An 18479-nucleotide genomic window follows, 5' to 3' on the forward strand; every position below is an offset into this window, starting at 1 on the left:
AAGTTGCTTAATTCTCTTACATTTGGAAATTTCAAAGCAAGTTTCTAAGTCATAGATTAAAGAAGAATAACAATGGAAGTTTTACAATACTTAGAACTAAGTAATCATTAAATGATTCATATAATATTTGTTAGATGTAGATGAACTGGTACTCAGAAGGAAAGAGATTGCCTTATATGTTTTTATTCAAAAATTAGATCAATTAATTAGAGTAAGTAATTTACTTAAATTACCTCAGAATTAATATCCTAAACATCTAACTTAAGAAATTTGGATAAAGGGGCGCCTGGGTGGCTCAGCCAGTTAAGCATCTGACTCTCAATTTCAGCTCAGGTCATGATCTCGGGGTCCTGGAATTGAGCCCTGAGTCAGGCTCCCTTCAGGGGGAGTCTGCTTGTCTCCCTCTTCCTCTACCCCTCCCGTGCCCTTCCCCTGCTCCTCCCCCTGCTCACTCTCTCTGTCTCTCCCTCAAATAAATAAATAAATCTTTTTTTTAAAAAAGAAATTTGGTGGGGGAGGGAGTAACAGGGTGATGGGTATTAAGGAGGGCACATGTTTGTGATAAGCACTGGGTGTTATACATAACTAATGAATCATTGAACATTACATCAAAAAATGATGATGTACCATATGCTGGCTAACTGAACATAATAAAATAAATAAATAAAAGAAATTTAGATAAGGAACAAGAGAAAAATATAATAAAGAAAGCAGGTAACAAGGATAAGAACAATAATAAATGAAATAGAAAACAGAGAAAAAAGAGAGAATATATAAAACCAAAGATTGTTTCTTTGAAAAGATTAATAAAATTGGCAATCCTTTGGTAAAATTTATCCAAACAAAATATAGAAGGCAAAAAGTATGATTCTATAATTGGAAAGTCAGTCATCACTATAGATATGGCAGAGATTAAAAGTATAATAATACTATGAACAACTTTATGCCAAAAAATGAAAACTTAGACAAATAGACAAAGTTCTAGGCACATATAAATTATCAAAACATGTTAAAGATATACAGTCTTAATAGTCCAATAACAATAAAATTGAAGCAGGGATTGAGACACTTCCCACAAAGAAAATGCCACACCTAAATGTTTTTGCTGGTGTTTTCTACCAAATTATCAAGGATCAGATTATTCCCATCTTAAATAATACTTTCCAGAAAATAAAATAAGGAATACTCCGTAACTCATTCTGCAAAGTTATTACAATCTTGCTGTCCAAATCAGAAAAACACAATATGTAAAGGGAAAATCATAGGCCATTCTCACTGTCATAAATTTAAAATTTTTTAATTAAAAAAAGAGTTAATTGAGTCAAACAATACATAAAAATACTAATACACAATGACCAACCTGAATTGATCCCAAGAAGTCAAGAATGGTTAACCTTAAAATATCAGTAAGCATTGTTAATTATATTATCATATTAACCACCAGGTAGGAGATGAAAAATTCATCCTGAACTTGCGCTTGGCTCCATGTGGAATGAATTTGCATCCCACTGACATTCATAGTTTCAATATTCAAGTTAATTGTGCAATGGATCTTGAAGAATATTGGCTGCCTTAAGGAACACTCAGTTTCTTTGAGGAGAACTTTACATAAATATATCATTATAATGCCTTGTAATATATACATACATAATATTAGAGATATGCATAGAATATTTTAAGAAACAGGGCAAAAAGATACCTAGTGTAGAGTCAGGGAAGCCATGTTTGAGTTGGTGGTGCCTACACTGTAACTTGTCTTAAAGAATGTGTGTAGTGGGTCTCCTGGCTGGCTCAGTTGGTAGCATATGTGACTCTTGATGTCAGGTTTTTGTGTTCAAGCCCCATGTTGGGTGTGGAACCTACCTTAAAAATAAAATAAAATAAGTGTAAAAAAAAGAAAGCAAAGACATGAAAACAACCTAAATATCCATCTGCAGGTGAATGGATAAAGAAAATGTGTATCACATAATGAAATATTTTTTAGCCTTAAAAAAGAAAGAAATCCTGCTATTTGTGACAACAGAAATGGATCTGCAGGACATTATGCTAAGTGAAATAGGCTAGACACAGAAAGACAAATATTGTATTATTTCACTTACATACGATATCTAAAATAGTCAAACTCATAGAAGCAGAGAGTAGAGTAGTAATTGTCAGAAGCTGGATAAAGAGGGAAATGGGGTGGTAATAAATAAATGGCATAATGTTTCAGTTATGCAAGATAAATAAGTTTTGGAGATCTACTGTACAGCATAGTACCTATAGCTAACAATACTATATTGCATATTTAAAATTTGCTAAGAGAGATCTTAAGTGTTTTTAACACAAACACACACAAATAATAATAACAATAATAATTACAATAATAATTGAGTGAGAAAAATTCAGGATATGATGGATATGTCTATAAGCCTTAATAGTAGTGAAAGTTTCATGAGTATATACTTATCCCCAAACTCATCAAGTTGTATAAATTAAATATGTACAGCTTTTTATGTCAATCATAAAAAGTAAAATAATTTGTAAAAAAAAATGCATGTGGATGGGAGCAGGGGGAAACAACATGAGAAAATATGTTGCAGTGAAAAACCATATGGTTTGTGAGAGATAGAAGTGATAAAGCCATTTATTATTGTTGGAGCTCAAAGTATGACACAGTGAGTAGTAAAAGCTGTGTTTACAGAAATAATCAGAAGTATATCATGGAGGACATGGTTAGTAATATCAAAGAATTTGGACTTCATTCTGCTAATATTATGAATTATATTAATGGATTCTCTAATACTGAACCAGCATTGCATTCTGGGAATGAGCGCCACTTGTGCTTGTTTTATTCTATATGCTAAGTTTTTATTTAGGACATTGGCATCAATATTCATGTATAAGATTGATATGTGGGCTTTTTTATTTTATAAAGTCTTTGTCAGGTTTTGGTATTGGTTATGTTCTGGTTTAGTAAGACATTGAAAACTTTCCTTCTTAGTCTATCTATGCGAGTGGTTCTCAGACTTTTATGCGCGTATGAATCACTTTGGAAGCTTGATAAGAATACATATTCCGGACCTCACTTTCAGAGGCTATAATTCAACATGTCTTAGTTAGAAAAGTGATTTTGAACATCTTAGGTGCTCTTGAATCGGATACTTTAGTGGTCAGACTTTTAAAAAAATAATGTTGTATACTTTGCAGAGGCCAGTGTGAATAACTTTGGAGTTAACTCTTTTAAAGGTTTCGTGGAGGGGAGTCTGGCGGGCTTAGTCAGTGGAGCATGGGACTCTTGATCTCAGGGTTGTAAGTTCAAGCCCCATGTTGAATGTGGAAATTACTTAAAAATAAAAATCTTTAAAACAAATTTTAAAAAATAAAGGTTTGAAGGAATTTATTCGTGGAAGCTCTTAGGCTTTCCAGGTGAGTTCTAGCTCAACTCTTTTTCTATGGTAATTTTTTCTGTTTAGATTGCCTATGTCTTCTGGGTTTAATTTTATTAATGTGTGTTTTCTTTTTTTATTATGTTTAGTTAGCCGCTGTATAGTACATAATTAGTTCTTGATGTAGTGTTCGATGATTCATTAGTTAAATAGAACACAATGTGCTCATGACAGCACATGCCCTCCTCAATACCCATCACCTGTTACCCCCTCCCCTCACCCTCCTCCCCTCTGAAATCCTCAGATTGTTTCCTGGGGTCCATAGTCTCTCATGGTTCATCTCCCTCTCTGATTGCTCCCCCTTTGGATTTCCCTCTCTTCCCCTATGGTCCTCCATGCTATTGCTTATATTCCACATATGAGTGAAACCATATGATAATTATCTTTCTCTGCTTGACTTACTTTACTTAACATAATCCCCTCCAGTTCCATCCATGCCGATGCAAATGGTGGATAATCATCCTTTCTGATGGCTGAATAATATTCCATTGTATATATGGACCACATCTTCTTTATCCATTCATCTGTTGAAGGACATCTCGACTCCTTCCACAGTTTGGCCATTGTGGACATTGCTACTATGAACACTGGGGTGCATGTGCTCCTTCTTTTCACTACATCTGTATCTTTGGGGTAAATACCTAGTAGTGCAATTGCTGGGTTGTAGGGTAGCTCTATTTTTAACATCTTGAGGAACCTCCATACTGTTTTCCAGAGGGGCTGTACCATCTTACATTCCCACCAGCAGTGTGAGAGGGTTCCCCTTTCTCCACATCCTCACCAACATTTGTTGTTTCCTGTCTTGTTAATTTTTGCCATCTAACTGGTGTAAGGTGGGGTATCTCATTGGGGTTTTGATTTGTATTTCCTTGATGACTAGTGATGTTGAGCATTTTTTTAATGTGTCTGTTAGCCATTTGTATGTCTTCTTTGGAGAAGTGTCTGTTCAGGTCTTCTGCCCGTTTTTTGACTGGGTTATTAGTTTTTTGAGTGTTGAGTTTGAGAAGTTCTTTATAGATCTTGGTTATCAGCCCTTTACCTGTAATGTCATTTGCAAATATCTTCTCCCATTCTGTGGGTTGCCTCTTAGTTTTGTTGACTGTTTCCTTTGTTGTACAGAAGCTTTTTATCTTGATGAAGTCCCAAAAGTTCATTTTTGCTTTTGTTTCACTTGACTTTGGAGACGTGTCTTGAAAGGAGTTATTATGGCTGATGTTGAAGAGGTTACTACCTATGTTCTTCTCTAGGATTTTGATGGATTCCTGTCTCACACTGAGGTCTTTCATCCATTTTGAGTTTATCTTTGTGTATGGTGTAAGGGAATGGTCCAGTTTTCTAAGAAAACCATCCATTGCATTCAGGTTTTCAACTGTGTTTTCTAAGATTTGACCAAAGTATTATTTTATTAGATGTTCAAAAAGTTTTAGTGAAAATGGTTTGCATTTTCAATTCAGAAGGTTTCTTAACTTTTTTGACCTAAGTATTATTATTATTTCATTGATGTTTATAGCCATTTCATCATTGTAGTTCCTAATTTTATGAGTGATGTTATTACTGTTAGTTTCCAAGTACTATAAGATGTTGGTTTTTCCCCTTTCATCCAAGATGTTTAAGAAGCTTTTTTAATTTCAATAAATCTTTATAAAAAAGTATAACATTCAGAAAAATTAAAGACTCATACATGTTGAGCAATTTTCACAAAGTGTATACACTCATTAACCAATTTCAGATCAAGAAGTGTACTATATGGTGACTAACATAAAAAAGAAAAAAAGAGGGGCGCCTGGGTGGCACAGCGGTTAAGCACCTGCCTTCGGCTCAGGGCGTGATCCCGGCGTTATGGGATCGAGCCCCACATCAGGCTCTTCAGCTATGAGCCTGCTTCTTCCTCTCCCGCTCCCCCTGCTTGTGTTCCCTCTCTCGCTGGCTGTCTCTATCTCTGTCAAATAAATAAATAAAATCTTAAAAAAAAAAAAAGAAATACAACATTATCCATATCCCACAAATCCCTAGAAGTGTTCTTTCCTGATCATTATATCTCCTCCCCAACGGTAAGTACTGTTGTGAGCCCTAACACCATATATGTGCCTACTCTTCTCTCTCTGGTTTCTTTTATTCCACATTATGCTTTTGAGAATCATCCACATCCTGGTATATAGCAGTGTTTACACTGCTATATAATACTATGTTCTATGAAATATATTTCTGATATCCAATTGAATATTCTCTGTATTATGTTTTATTAATTTTTATTTTTATTCTTGTAAGAGCACTTAACATGAGCTCTATTAACAAATTTTTAAGTATACAATATAGTATTGTTAACTGTAGGTACTATGTTGTACAGCAGATCTCTAGAACTCACTCATCTTGCATAACTAAAACTTTATACCCATTAAACAACTCCCCATTTCCCCTCTCCCACAAGTCCAAATTCCTGCTGTGGAAAGGGGAGTTTGACTATTTTAGGTACCTTGTACCTAAACCACCATTCCATTCTCTGCTTCTAGGAGTTTGACTATTTTAGGTACCTTGTATAAGTGGAATCATGCAATATTTGTCCTGTGTCTGCCTTATTTTGCTTAGCATAATGTTCTCAGCTCCAAATGTTGTTGCATTTGGCAGGATTGGCTTCTTTTAAAAACAAATAATATTCCTGATTTTACTTTTTGTTTATTCGTTTATTCATTTGTTTTTTCTATTCCACATGTAAGTGAAATCATACGGTATTTGTCATTCTCTGTCTGACTTATTTCACTTAGCATTATACCCTTTAGGTCCACCCATGTTGTCACAAATGGCAAGATCTCATCCTTTGTATGTATATATATAACATTTTCTTCTTTTTTACTGAGATATAATTGACATAGCTGGTGTAAGTTTAAGGCATACAATGTATTCATTTGGTACATTTACATATTGTAATATTATTACCACTGTAACATTAGCATTAGCTAACACCTCTATCACATCATGTAATTATCATTTTTAATTGTATACCACATTTTCCTTATTCATTCATCTGTCAATGGACATTTAGGTTGTTTCCATATCTTGGTTATTGTGAATAATGCTGCAAAGAACATGGAAATGCAGATATCTCAAGATTCTGATTTTCTTTTCTTTTTTAAAAAGATTTATTTATTTACTTTAGAGAGAGAGAGAGAGAGCTATAGAAAGGGGCGGAAGATAGAATCTTAAGCAGACTCTGCTGAGCACAGAGCCCAACGTGGGGCTGGATCTCATGACTGTGAGATCACTACCTAAGCCAAAACCACGAGTGGGCTGCTTAACTGACTATGCTGCTCAGGCACCCCTCAAGATTCTGATTTTAGTTCTTTTAGATATATAGACCCAAAACTGAGATTGCTGTATCACACGGTAGTTCTATTTTTTAAATTTTTAAAAAATTTTTTGAGGAAACTCCATACTGTTTTCCATAGTGGCTGTACCAATTTATATTCCCACCAACAGTTTACAAGGGTCCCCTGTTCTCTGGATAGCACTGTTGTTTTCTGTGTTTTATTTATTTATTTATTTATTTATTTATTTATTTATTTAGATAATAACTGTCCTTACCAGGTGTGAGGTTATATCTCATTTTGGTTTTGATTTGCATTTTTTTCAGTGATGAGTGATTTTTTTAATGCTCTTTTATTTTTATTTTTTGTTTCTTTTCTTATGCTATAAGCTTATGCTTTATTTTTTATTTAATATTTATTTTGTTATGTTAGTCACCATACAGTATATCTTTAGTTTTTGATGTAATGTTCCATGATTCATTATTTGCATATAACACCCAGTGCACCATGAAATATGTGCCCTCCTTAATACCCATCACCAGCCTATCCCAAACATTAGCCATCAGGGACATTCAAATCAAAACCACATTGAGATACCACCTTACGCCAGTTAGAATGGCAAAAATGGACAAGGCAGGAAACAACAAATGTTGGAGAGGATGTGGAGAAAGGGAATCCCTCTTACACTGTTGGTGGGAATGCAAGTTGGTACAGCCACTTTGGAAAACAGTGTGGAAGTCCCTTAAAAAGTTAAAATTGAGCTACCCTATGACCCAGCAACTGCGCTACTGGGTATTTACCCCAAAGATACAGATGTAGTGAAGAGAAGGGCCATATGCACCCCAATGTTCATAGCAGCATTGTCCATAACAGCTAAATTGTGGAAGGAGCTGAGATGCCCTTCAACAGATGACTAGATTAAGAAGATGTGGTCCATATATACAATGGAATATTACTCAGCCATCAGAAAGAATGATTATGCAACATTTGCAGCAACATGGATGGGACTGGAGGAGATTATGCTAAGTGAGATAAGTCAGGCACAGAAAGACAATTATCATATGGTTTCACTCATTTCCATAAGAAATAGGAAGATCGGTAGGAGAAGGAAGGGAAGAATGAAGGGGGGGTAAACCGAAGGGGGTGGGGTATTGGGATAGCGATGAGTGATATTGAGCACCTTTTGGCTATTTGTCTTCTTTTAAGAAATGGTTATTCAAGTAAATAGTGTTGGGAAAACTGGATATCTACAGGCAAAAGAAAGAATTTGAACCTTTATCTTATACATACCCAAAAATAAACTCAGAATGAATTGTAGACTCAGACATAAGCCCTAAAACTGTAAAACTCCCAGAAGAAAACACAGAGGGACATCTTGACATTGATCTTGGTGATGATTTCTTGGGTATAATATCGAAAGCATAAGCAACACAAGTGAAAAAGGACAAATGGGATCACATCAAACTAAAAAGCAAACAATAAAAGAAACAATAAAATGAAAAGGAAAACTACAGAATGGGAGAAAATATTTGCAAACCTTATATCTGATAAGAGGCTATAATATATAAGGAACTCCTACAACTCAATAGTAATAATAATCCAATTTAAGATGAGCAGAGGGCTTAGACATTCTTGTTTGGTTAATTTTTAGTTTTATCATTCCCTAATCAGAGAATATGATCTGTATTATTTTTACTGTTCTGAGTTTATTGAGGCTTTTTTGAAATTTGGTTGTTGCAAATTTACCATGGCCACCTGAAAGGAAGCTATACTCTTTGTTTACAGGGTACATAGTTCAATGTGTTTTTTACTGTACCTCTTACAAATTAAGACTGTATAAGTCTTCTTTATTCTTACCTCTTTGTCTGTGTGATCAATTATTGACTGAGAGATCTGTGTTAAAGATTCCTAGTGTTTACTGCACTTATATTTGACCCTATATGACTTATAAATTTAGCTTTACACTCTAATGATATTTTATTTTGTGCATAAGGATTCATGGGAAATAAACACACCTTGTCTTGTTTAGAGCTTTTTTTCTTTTTTTTTTTATTATTTTTTTAATGATTTTTTATTATATTATGTTAGTCACCATACAGTACATCCCCGGTTTCCGATGTAAGGCTCAATGATTCATTAGCTGTGTATAACACCTAGTGCACCATGCAATACATGCCCTCCTTACTACCCATCACCAGCCTATCCCATTCCCCCACCACCCTCCCCTCTGAGGCCCTCAGTTTGTTTCTCATAGTCCATAGTCTCTCATGTTTCATTCCCCCTTCTGATTACCCCCCTTTCTTTATCCCTTTCTTCCCCTACCCATCATCCTAGTTCTTATGTTCCATAGATGAGAGAAATCATATGATAGTTGTCTTTCTCTGCTTGACTTATTTCACTTAGCATTATCTCCTCCAGTGCCATCCATGTTGTAGCAAATGTTGAGAACTCGTTCTTTCTGATAGCTGAGTAATATTCCATTGTATATATGGACCACAACTTCTTAATCCAGTCATCTGTTGAAGGGCATCTCGGCTCCTTCCACGATTTAGCTATTGTGGACATTGCTGCTATGAACATTGGGGTGCATATGGCCCTTCTCTTCACTACATCTGTATCTTTGGGGTAAACACCCAGCAGTGCAATGGCTGGATCATAGGGTAGCTCAATTTTTAACTTTTTAAGGGACCTCCACACTGTTTTCCAGAGTGGCTGTACCAACTTGCATTCCCACTAACAATGTAGGAGGTATCCCCTTTCTCCACATCCTCTCCAACAATTGTTATTTCTTGCCTTGTCTATTTTTGCCATTCTAACTGGCGTAAGGTGGTATCTCAGTGTGGTTTTGATTTGAATTTCCTTGATGGCTAATGATTTTGAACGTTTTTTCATGTGTCTGTTAGCCATTTGTATGTCTTCATTGGAAAAGTGTCTGTTCATATCTTCTGCCCATTTTTTGATTTGTTTATTTGTTTCTCGTGTATTGAGTTTGAGAAGTTCTTTGTAGATCTTGGATACCAATCCTTTATCTGTAGTGTCATTTGCAAATATCTTCTCCCATTCCGTGGGCTGCCTCTTAGTTTTTCTGACTGTTTCCTTGGCTGTGCAGAAACTTTTAATCTTGATGAAGTCCCATAAATTCATTTTATCTTTTGTTTCTCTTGCCTTTGGGGATGTGTCATGAAAAAGGTTGCTTTGGCCGATGTCGTAGAGGTTGCTGCCTATGTTCTCCTCTAGAATTTTGATGGATTCCTGTCTCACATCGAGGTCTTTCATCCATTTGGAGTTTATTTTTGTGTATGGTGTGAGAGAGTGGTCAAGTTTCATTCTTTTGCATGTAGCTGTCCAATTTTCCCAGCACCATTTGTTGAAGAGACTGTCTTTTTCCCACCGGATGTTTTTTCCTGCTTTATCAAATATTAGTTGCCCAAAGAGCCGAGGGTCCATTTCTGGGTTCTCTATTCTGTTCCATTGGTCTATGTGTCTGTTTTGTGCCAGTATCATGCTATCTTTGTGATCACAGCTTTGTAGTACAGCTTGAAATCTGGCATTGTGATGCCCCCAGCTTTGTTTTTCCTTTTCAACAGTTCCTTGGAGATTCGGGGCCTTTTCTGTTTCCATACAAATTTAAGGACTATTTGTTCCAGTTCTTTGAAAAATGTCCTCGGTATTTTGATCGGGATAGCATTGAAAGTGTAGATTGCTCTGGGTAGCAGGGACATCTTAACTATGTTAATTCTTCCGATCCATGAGCATGGAATATCTTTCCATCTTTTTACGTCTTCCTCAATGTCTTTCAAGAGTGATTTATAGTTTCTAGAATATAGGTCCTTTACGTCTCTGGTTAAGTTAATTCCAAGGTAACGTATGGTTTTTGGTGCTATTGTAAATGGGATGGATTCCCTAATTTCTCTTTCTTTGGTCTCATTATTCGTGTATAGAAATGCAACTGATTTCTGAGCATTGATTTTGTATCCCGCCACGTTACTGAATTGCTCTATAACTTCTAATAGTTTGGGAGTGGCTTCTTTTGGGTTTTCCATATAGAGTATCATGTCATCTGCGAAGAGAGACATTTTGACTTCTTCTTTGCCGATTTCAATACCTTTGATCCCTTTTTGCCGTCTGATTGCTGTTGCAAGGACTTCTAGTACTATGTTGAATAATAGTGGCGAGAGTGGGCATCCTTGTCGAGTTCCTGATCTTAAGGGAAAGGCTTCCAGCTTTTCCCCATGGAGAATAATCTTTGCAGTAGGCTTTTCATAGATGGCTTTTATGAGATTGAGAAATGTAACTTCTATTCCTACACTCTGAAGGGTTTTAATCAGGAAAGGATGCTGTATTTTGTCAAATGCTTTTTCGGCATCGATTGAGAGGATCATATGGTTCCTGAGTCTTTTCTTGTTGATATGATGTATCGCGCTGATTGATTTGCGAATATTGAACCACGCTTGCATCCCAGGTATGAATCCCACTTGATCGTGATGGGGATCCTTTTAATGTACTGTTGGATTCTATTAGCAAGTATCTTGTTGAGGATTTTGGCGTCCATATTCACTAGGGAGATCGGTCTGTAATTCTCCTTTTTGAGGGGGTCTTTGCCTGGTTTGGGGATCAAGGTAATATTGGCCTCATAGAATGAGTTTGGTAGCTTTCCTTCTGTTTCTATTTTTTGAAATAGCTTTAGGAGAATAGGTATTATTTCTTCTTTGAATGTTTGGTAGAATTCCCCAGGAAAACCATCCGGGCCTGGAGTTTTGTTATTTGGAAGGTTGTTTATCACTGACTCAATTTCTTCATAATTAATTGGCCTGTTTAAGAAATCAATTTCTTCCGGTTTCAATCTTGGTAGTTTATAGGTTTCCAGGAAGGATTCCATCTCTTCCAGATTGCTTAGTTTATTGGCATATAGCTGTTGATAAAAATTCCTAATAATCCTTCCAATTTCAATGGTGTTCGTTGTGACCTCTCCTTTTTCATTCATAATTTTAATAATCTGGGTCCTTTCTCTTTTCTTTTGGATAAGTCTTGCCAGTGGTCTGTCAATTTTATTGATTCTCTCCAAGAACCAGCTTCTAGTCCTGTTGATCTGCTCTACTGTACTTTTGGTTTCTGCTTGATTGATTTCAGCTCTAATTTTGGTCAACTGCTTCCTCGTGCGTGGATTAGGCCTGTCCCTCTGTTGCTGTTCCAGCTTCTTGAGGTGAGAATATAAAAACTGCATTTTAGATTTTTCTATTCTTTTGAGTGAGGCTTGGATGGCTATGTATTTCCCCCTTAGGACTGCCCTTGCAGTATCCCATAGGTTTTGGACTGTTGTATTTTCATTCTCATTGGTCTCCATAAATTGTTTAATTTGATTTTTGATTTCCTGGTTTATCGAGTCATTCCTGAGCAGGATGGTTCTTAGTCTCCAAGTGTTTGAGTTTCTTCCAAATTTTTCCTTGTGGTTGAGTTCCAATTTCAGAGCATTGTGCTCTGAGAATATGCAGGGGATAATTTCAATCTTTCGGTATTGGTTGAGACCTGTTTTGTGTCCCAGAACATGGTCTATTCTTGAGAATGTTCCATGGGCATTAGAATAGAATGAGTATTCTTTGGTTCTGGGGTGTAGTGTTCTATATATATCTATGAGGCCCAACTCGTCGAGTATGGCATTCAAAGCCTTTGATTCTTTGCTTAGTTTTTGCCAGGGTGTTCTGTCTATTTCTGAGAGTGGAGTGTTGAGGTCCCCTACTATTAATGTATTTTTATTTATATGTCTCTTTATTCTGGTTAAGAGTTGGCTTGTGTATCTTGCTGCTCCCCTGTTGGGGGCATATATATTTATAATTGTCATATCCACTTGTTGAATACTTCCTTTAAGAATAATATAGTGCCCTTCTGCGTCTATAACTATAGTCTGTAGTTTAAAATCCAATTTATCTGATATGAGAATTGCTACCCCAGCTTTCTTTTGAGGTCCATTTGCGTGAAAGATGGTACTCCATCCCCTTACTCTCAGTCTGAATGCATCTTTGGGTTCGACATGAGTCTCTTGTAGACAGCAAATGGATAGGTCATTTCTTTTTATCCAATCTGCAACCCTGTGGCGTTTTATGGGAGAATTTAAGCCATTAACATTAAGACTGAGTACTGAGAGATATGAATTTAATGATGCCATGTTGCCAGTAAAGTCTTTGTTTGTATTGGCTGTGACTTTCTGTTCTGTGTCACTCTTGGGGCCTTTTTACCTTTATAGAACCCCCCGTAATATCTCCTGTAGGGCTGGTTTCGTGGTTACAAAATTGGTTAGTGACTGGCGATTCTGAAATGTCTTTATTTCTCCATCAATTCTGAATGACAGCCTTGCTGGATAAAGGATCCTTGGCTGCATGTTTTTCTCTGAAAGAGCTTTAAATATGCTCCCCCAACCCTTTCTCTCATTCCAGGTCTGTGTAGACAGGTCTGACGTAATTCTGATGCCTTTGCCTTGGTACGCGAGAAATTTCTTTGCCCTGGCCGCTTTCAATACTGTATCCTTGGATCTAATATTTGCGAATTGCACTATGACGTGACGTGGAGTAGGTTTGTTGTGGTTGAGCTTGGGAGGGGTCCTCTCTGCCTCTTGGACACAAATGTTTGTTTCCCTCGCTAGATTAGGGAAGTTTTCAGCTACAATTTGTTCAAATATCTCCTCTAGACCTCTCTTTTTCTCCACCCCCCTGGGGATGCCGATGATTCTAACATTGGATCGTTTCATTGAGTCAGTAATCTCCCGTAACCTACATTCGTGGGCTTGGATTTTTTTAAGAGCAGCTTCTATTTTGGTTTTTTCCTCTATTAACCCATCCTCCAATTCACTAACCCGTTCCTCTGCTTCTGTGACCCTGGCCGTCAGAGCCTCTAGTTTTGCCTGCATTTGGCTCATAGAATTTTTAATTTCTGTCAGATTCGCTCTCATTTCTGTCCTTGGGGATTCTATATTCTCAGTAACCTTTTCGTTAATAGTTTTTTCAATTCTACTCATCATTTTGACCATCGTTACTCTGAATTCCATTTCCGATACTTTGGTTACATCCATATCCATTATTTCTGTGGCAGAGGCCACAGACTCACTGTCTTTTCTTTGCTGGGGGAGGGGAGGCTTCTCCTTCTTGTCATTCTGATGAGGAGAGGTTGCGGGGTTGTCCAGAGCCCAAATTATTGACTGGGTCCCAGGCCGTGCCCCTTGTTTTATAGAGATCTTAGGGATGTGGGCTTCTTTTGTAAAGATTTTATTTATTTATTTATGTGGCAGCCAACCAGCGAGAGAGGGAACAGAAGCAGGGGAGTGGGAGAGGAAGAAGCAGGCTCCCAGCGGAGGAGCCCGATGAGGGACTCCTTTCCGGAACGCCGGGATCACTCCCTAAGCCTAAGACATGCGCTCAGTGACTACACCACCCAGGCGCCCGGGTTGTGGGCTTCTTGATTTTTCAGCCTGCCTTCTGGGGGAGGGGCCTGCCACGCGGATACTCAGGCAACCCTGTTTGGGTAGAGTCTCTGCATCCCCTGCGAGGGGGGATGGGGATGGGCACTCTCTGAGCCGGTATTTCCAGGCTTTTGTTCTCTGGTGGCTTTCCCTGGCGGTTTGCTGTGCCTCTTCTGAGAGTCAGAGCAGCAGCGGCCGAATTTCAGCCTCTGTCACAGAACAGAGGGATTGCGGCCCGTTCTCTACTAATGTTCTGGCCACTTTAACTCTGTTACTGTTGGTGCTGCTCAACCCTGCAGCATCCGGGGATGTGCGCCCCACACCCGGCTTCCCAGCCCTCACTTTCAGGGCCGGTGCGTCTCTGTCCTTTGTGTTTCTAACGCCGCCAGCCGCCAGCCGCCCCGCGCGCGCTCCGGAAGCTCCCGGTCTCAGTCTGGATCCAGTGAGCGCACCGGGATTCCGGTGTTCTGCGAGATGCCTGGTGGCACGCGCACCCGGCTCACGGTCTCAGTCTGCTGTTTTGCGGGTGCCTTCCGCGAGCCCCGCCCGCTCTCCCGTGCAAGTGGGTACCACTTCCCGGCGCCCGGACGCGGCGGCCCCCTCCCCCTTCCGTTTATCCTCTGATATCTCTGCACGGTTTCGTGGCTCCCTGCTTCGTACCTCAATACTCAGCGCTGGATATGTTCATTTGTAGAGATCCAGATGCATCTTCCTGCGTCTCAGGCTGGTTCTGTGGTTGTTTAGGCTGCTCTGGTACCTATCTAGCTCGACTCGGGGGACCGGCTGAAAAAGGGGTCTCCTACTCCTCCGCCATCTTAACTCCCACCGGCCTTTCTGCGGTGGCCCGGCAAGGAGGCTGAGGAGAGAGCGTCGCTGGAGGTCGTGGGGCGAGAGTCCAGCCCTGGCCGTGGGCTCCCTCCCGGTGTGAGCTGAGCCCGTTCACAGTGTCTTCTTAACCAAAGATAGGTCCTTATTAAAAGATGAGTAACAATCCAAAAGAACTCAATAGGGCATGTATGCTAAGATATTATAATGGAGAGGTGGGAAAAAAACCGCATAACAAATGAGAGGCAGTTGAAACACACGTAACAAGAAATATGCCACAGAGTAGAAGAAAATATATTGAACCAAGTCTTCTCTCCAAAATCAAATAAATTAAAGAAAATATGCAGTTTCTGAAACAGGACCTCAAAAATGAGCTTTACAAATTCAAAGAAAAGGTAATAATCAGACAACAAGAAATGATGAGCAAATTGGCAGAGCTCCAGAGAGATAGGTAATATGAAAGAATACGAAAATTAGAGAAATGAAAAGCACAATAAAAGCAACAAAAATGAGAGGTTAGATATGCTGAACACACAATCAGAATCACTGTATACACATCAACATCAGTGGCTTGAAATAGATCAAGTTGAAATGGAAAAGAGAGCTGAGAAGATCTGGACAGAAAATCATAAATATGGAAAAGAGTAGAGATACAACAGATGCATAATTGATATTTCCAAAATAGAGAACAGAAAAAATAAAAAGTAGTATTAAAACAAAATTATAACCAGGGTAACTAAAATGCATAGCCTGTCTCTGCTGAGAATTTGCAGGGAAACTTCTGAAAACTAAGAGCCAGGGAAAATGTTACCTGGGAGGCTCTGCATTTCCTCTCTTAAATTTGCAGTCTATACCTTTGATGGGCTTCACACTGCCTATGCTCACTTATCTCCATGAAGCCTCTTATTGCTCTTTGGTTTCAGCTCTTGTCAAGGCATACCCACTAAAGTTACTGTACTTCAAGTGTAAGGAAATAATGCCATGGGTACCCAGGTTACCTTCCATTCCCAGTCAAATCAACTGTAAATGCAAAAGAATCAGGCTGGCATTAGACTTCTACACAACAATAATCAATGCTAGAAGACAGTGAAGGAATGACTAAGATGTCTTGAGGGAAGGAAAATGAGACCAAAAAAATCATACACAGTTTAATTGTCACTGAACATCATGATCACAGATTTTTTTTAGGTTTAATTTTAATTCTAGTTAGTTAACATTCAGTGTAATATTAGTTTCAGGTAGGTGTATGATACAGTGATACAACACTTTCATTCAACACGGGATGCTTATCACAAACAAGTGCACTCTTTAGTCCCCCACCTGTTTCTCCCATCCCCCCCACCCATCTTCTTTCTGGTAATCATCAGTTTGTTCTCTATTAGTTAAGAGTCTGTTTCTTGGTTCATCCCTGTTTTTCCCCCTTTGTTCATTTGCTTTGTTTCTTTTTTTTTTTAAGATTTTTATTTATTGGGGCACCTGGGTGGCACAGCGGTTAAGCGTCTGCCTTCGGCTCAGGGCGTGATCCCGGCGTTATGGGATCGAGCCCCACATCAGGCTCCTCCGCTGTGAGCCTGCTTCTTCCTCTCCCACTCCCCCTGCTTGTGTTCCCTCTCTCGCTGGCTGTCTCTATCTCTGTCGAATAAATAAATAAAATCTTTAAAAAAAAAAAAGATTTTTATTTATTTATTTATTTGACAGAAAGACAGCCAGAGAGAGAGAGGGAACACAGGAAGGGGGAGTGGGAGAGGAAGAAGCAGGCTCCCGGGGGGGGGGGGCTGATGTGGGGCTCGATACCAGGACCCTGGGATCACGCCCTGAGCCGAAGGCAGGCGCTTAATGACTGAGACACCCAGGCACCCCATTTGCTTTGTTTCTTAAATTACACATATGAATGGAATCATATAGTATTTATCTTTCTCTGACTGACTTATTTTGCTTAGCATTATACTCTCTAGCTCCTTCCATGTCATTGCAAATAGCAAGACTTCATTCTTTTTATGGCTGAGTAATATGCCATTGTATATGCAAACCAACTCTTCTTTATCCATTCATTAGATGATGGACACTTAGGCTGTTTCCATAATTTGGCTGTTGCAGATAATGCTGCTATAAGCATAAGGATGCATGTATCCCTTCGTATTAGTGTTTTTTGTATTCTTTAGGTGAGTACCTAGTAGTTCAATTTCTAGATCATAGAGTAGTTCTACTTCTAATTTTCAAGGAGCCTCCATACTGTTTTCCAGAGTGGCTTCACCAGTTTGCATTCCTACCAACAGTGCACAAGTGTTCCTTTTTGTCCACATTCTCTCCAACACCTGTTGTTTCTAATGTTGCTGATTGTAGCCATTTTGACAGGTGTGAGGGGGATATCTCATTGTAGTTTTGATTTGCATTTCCCTGATGACCAGTGATGTTGAGCATCTTTTCATGTGACAGACATTTTAAACATGGAAGAATGCAGGTGTAATAGTTTCCTATTGCAGCTGTAACAAATCACCACAAACTCCAAGGCTTAAAACAATATAAATTTATTATCTCATACTTTCTGTATTTCAGAAGTCTAGGTGCAGCATAGCTTAGCTGGTTTCTCTGCTTAGGGTCTCACAGGGCTCATGTGATTACATTGAGCCCACCTAGGTAATCTAGGCTAATCTCCCTATCTTAATGTCAGTTGATTAGTAATCTTAATTCCATCAGGAAAGTCTCTCTTACAATTTGACATAACAAAGTCTTAGGATCCCAGGATTGGGGCATAGACAACCTGGGGAGTGGTGGTAGTCATTACTCATCCTATCAGAACAGGTAATAAAATTCCCATAAATCCTACTTTATGAAAAAATCAACCAATTAAGATACACGTGAAAAAGCTTTTACAAAAGGATGGTGATGAAAATGGAATACATTAAAAAAATACAATGTGGGATATATATACGGTGACAGAACAAAATATAAAAATAACTATATTGTGGGGTTCCTGGGTGACTCAATCAGTTAAGCGACTGACTCTTGGTTTCAGCTCAGGTCATGATCTCAGGGTCATGAGATCAAGCCCCGAGTTGGGCTCTGTGATTAGCAGAGTCTGCTTTGACTCTCTGTCCTCCTTCTCCCTCCACCCGTCCCCCCCGCTCTCTCTCTCTCTCACTCTAAAATAGATAAATAAATCTTTATAAAATTAACTATATTGCTTAGGGAAAAGATTGGGAGGTACTATAAAAAGCACTATCGAAATATCAGAGCTATAACTCACTAGAAGGTTATTTCTTGTTCACATCACTGTCTGTTGTCTGTTAAGAGACTCTTAAATGACTGTTCTCCACAAAGTGACTCAGGAATTCAAGGCTCTTTTTATTTTTATTTTTTTTTAAGATTTTATTTATTTATTCGACAGAGATAGAGACAGCCAGCGAGAGAGGGAACACAAGCAGGGGTAGTGGGAGAGGAAGAAGCAGGCTCATAGCGGAGGAGCCTGATGTG

This window comes from Ursus arctos, chromosome X (genome assembly GCF_023065955.2).
Source record: "Ursus arctos isolate Adak ecotype North America chromosome X, UrsArc2.0, whole genome shotgun sequence".
NCBI classification, from domain to species: domain Eukaryota; kingdom Metazoa; phylum Chordata; class Mammalia; order Carnivora; family Ursidae; genus Ursus; species Ursus arctos.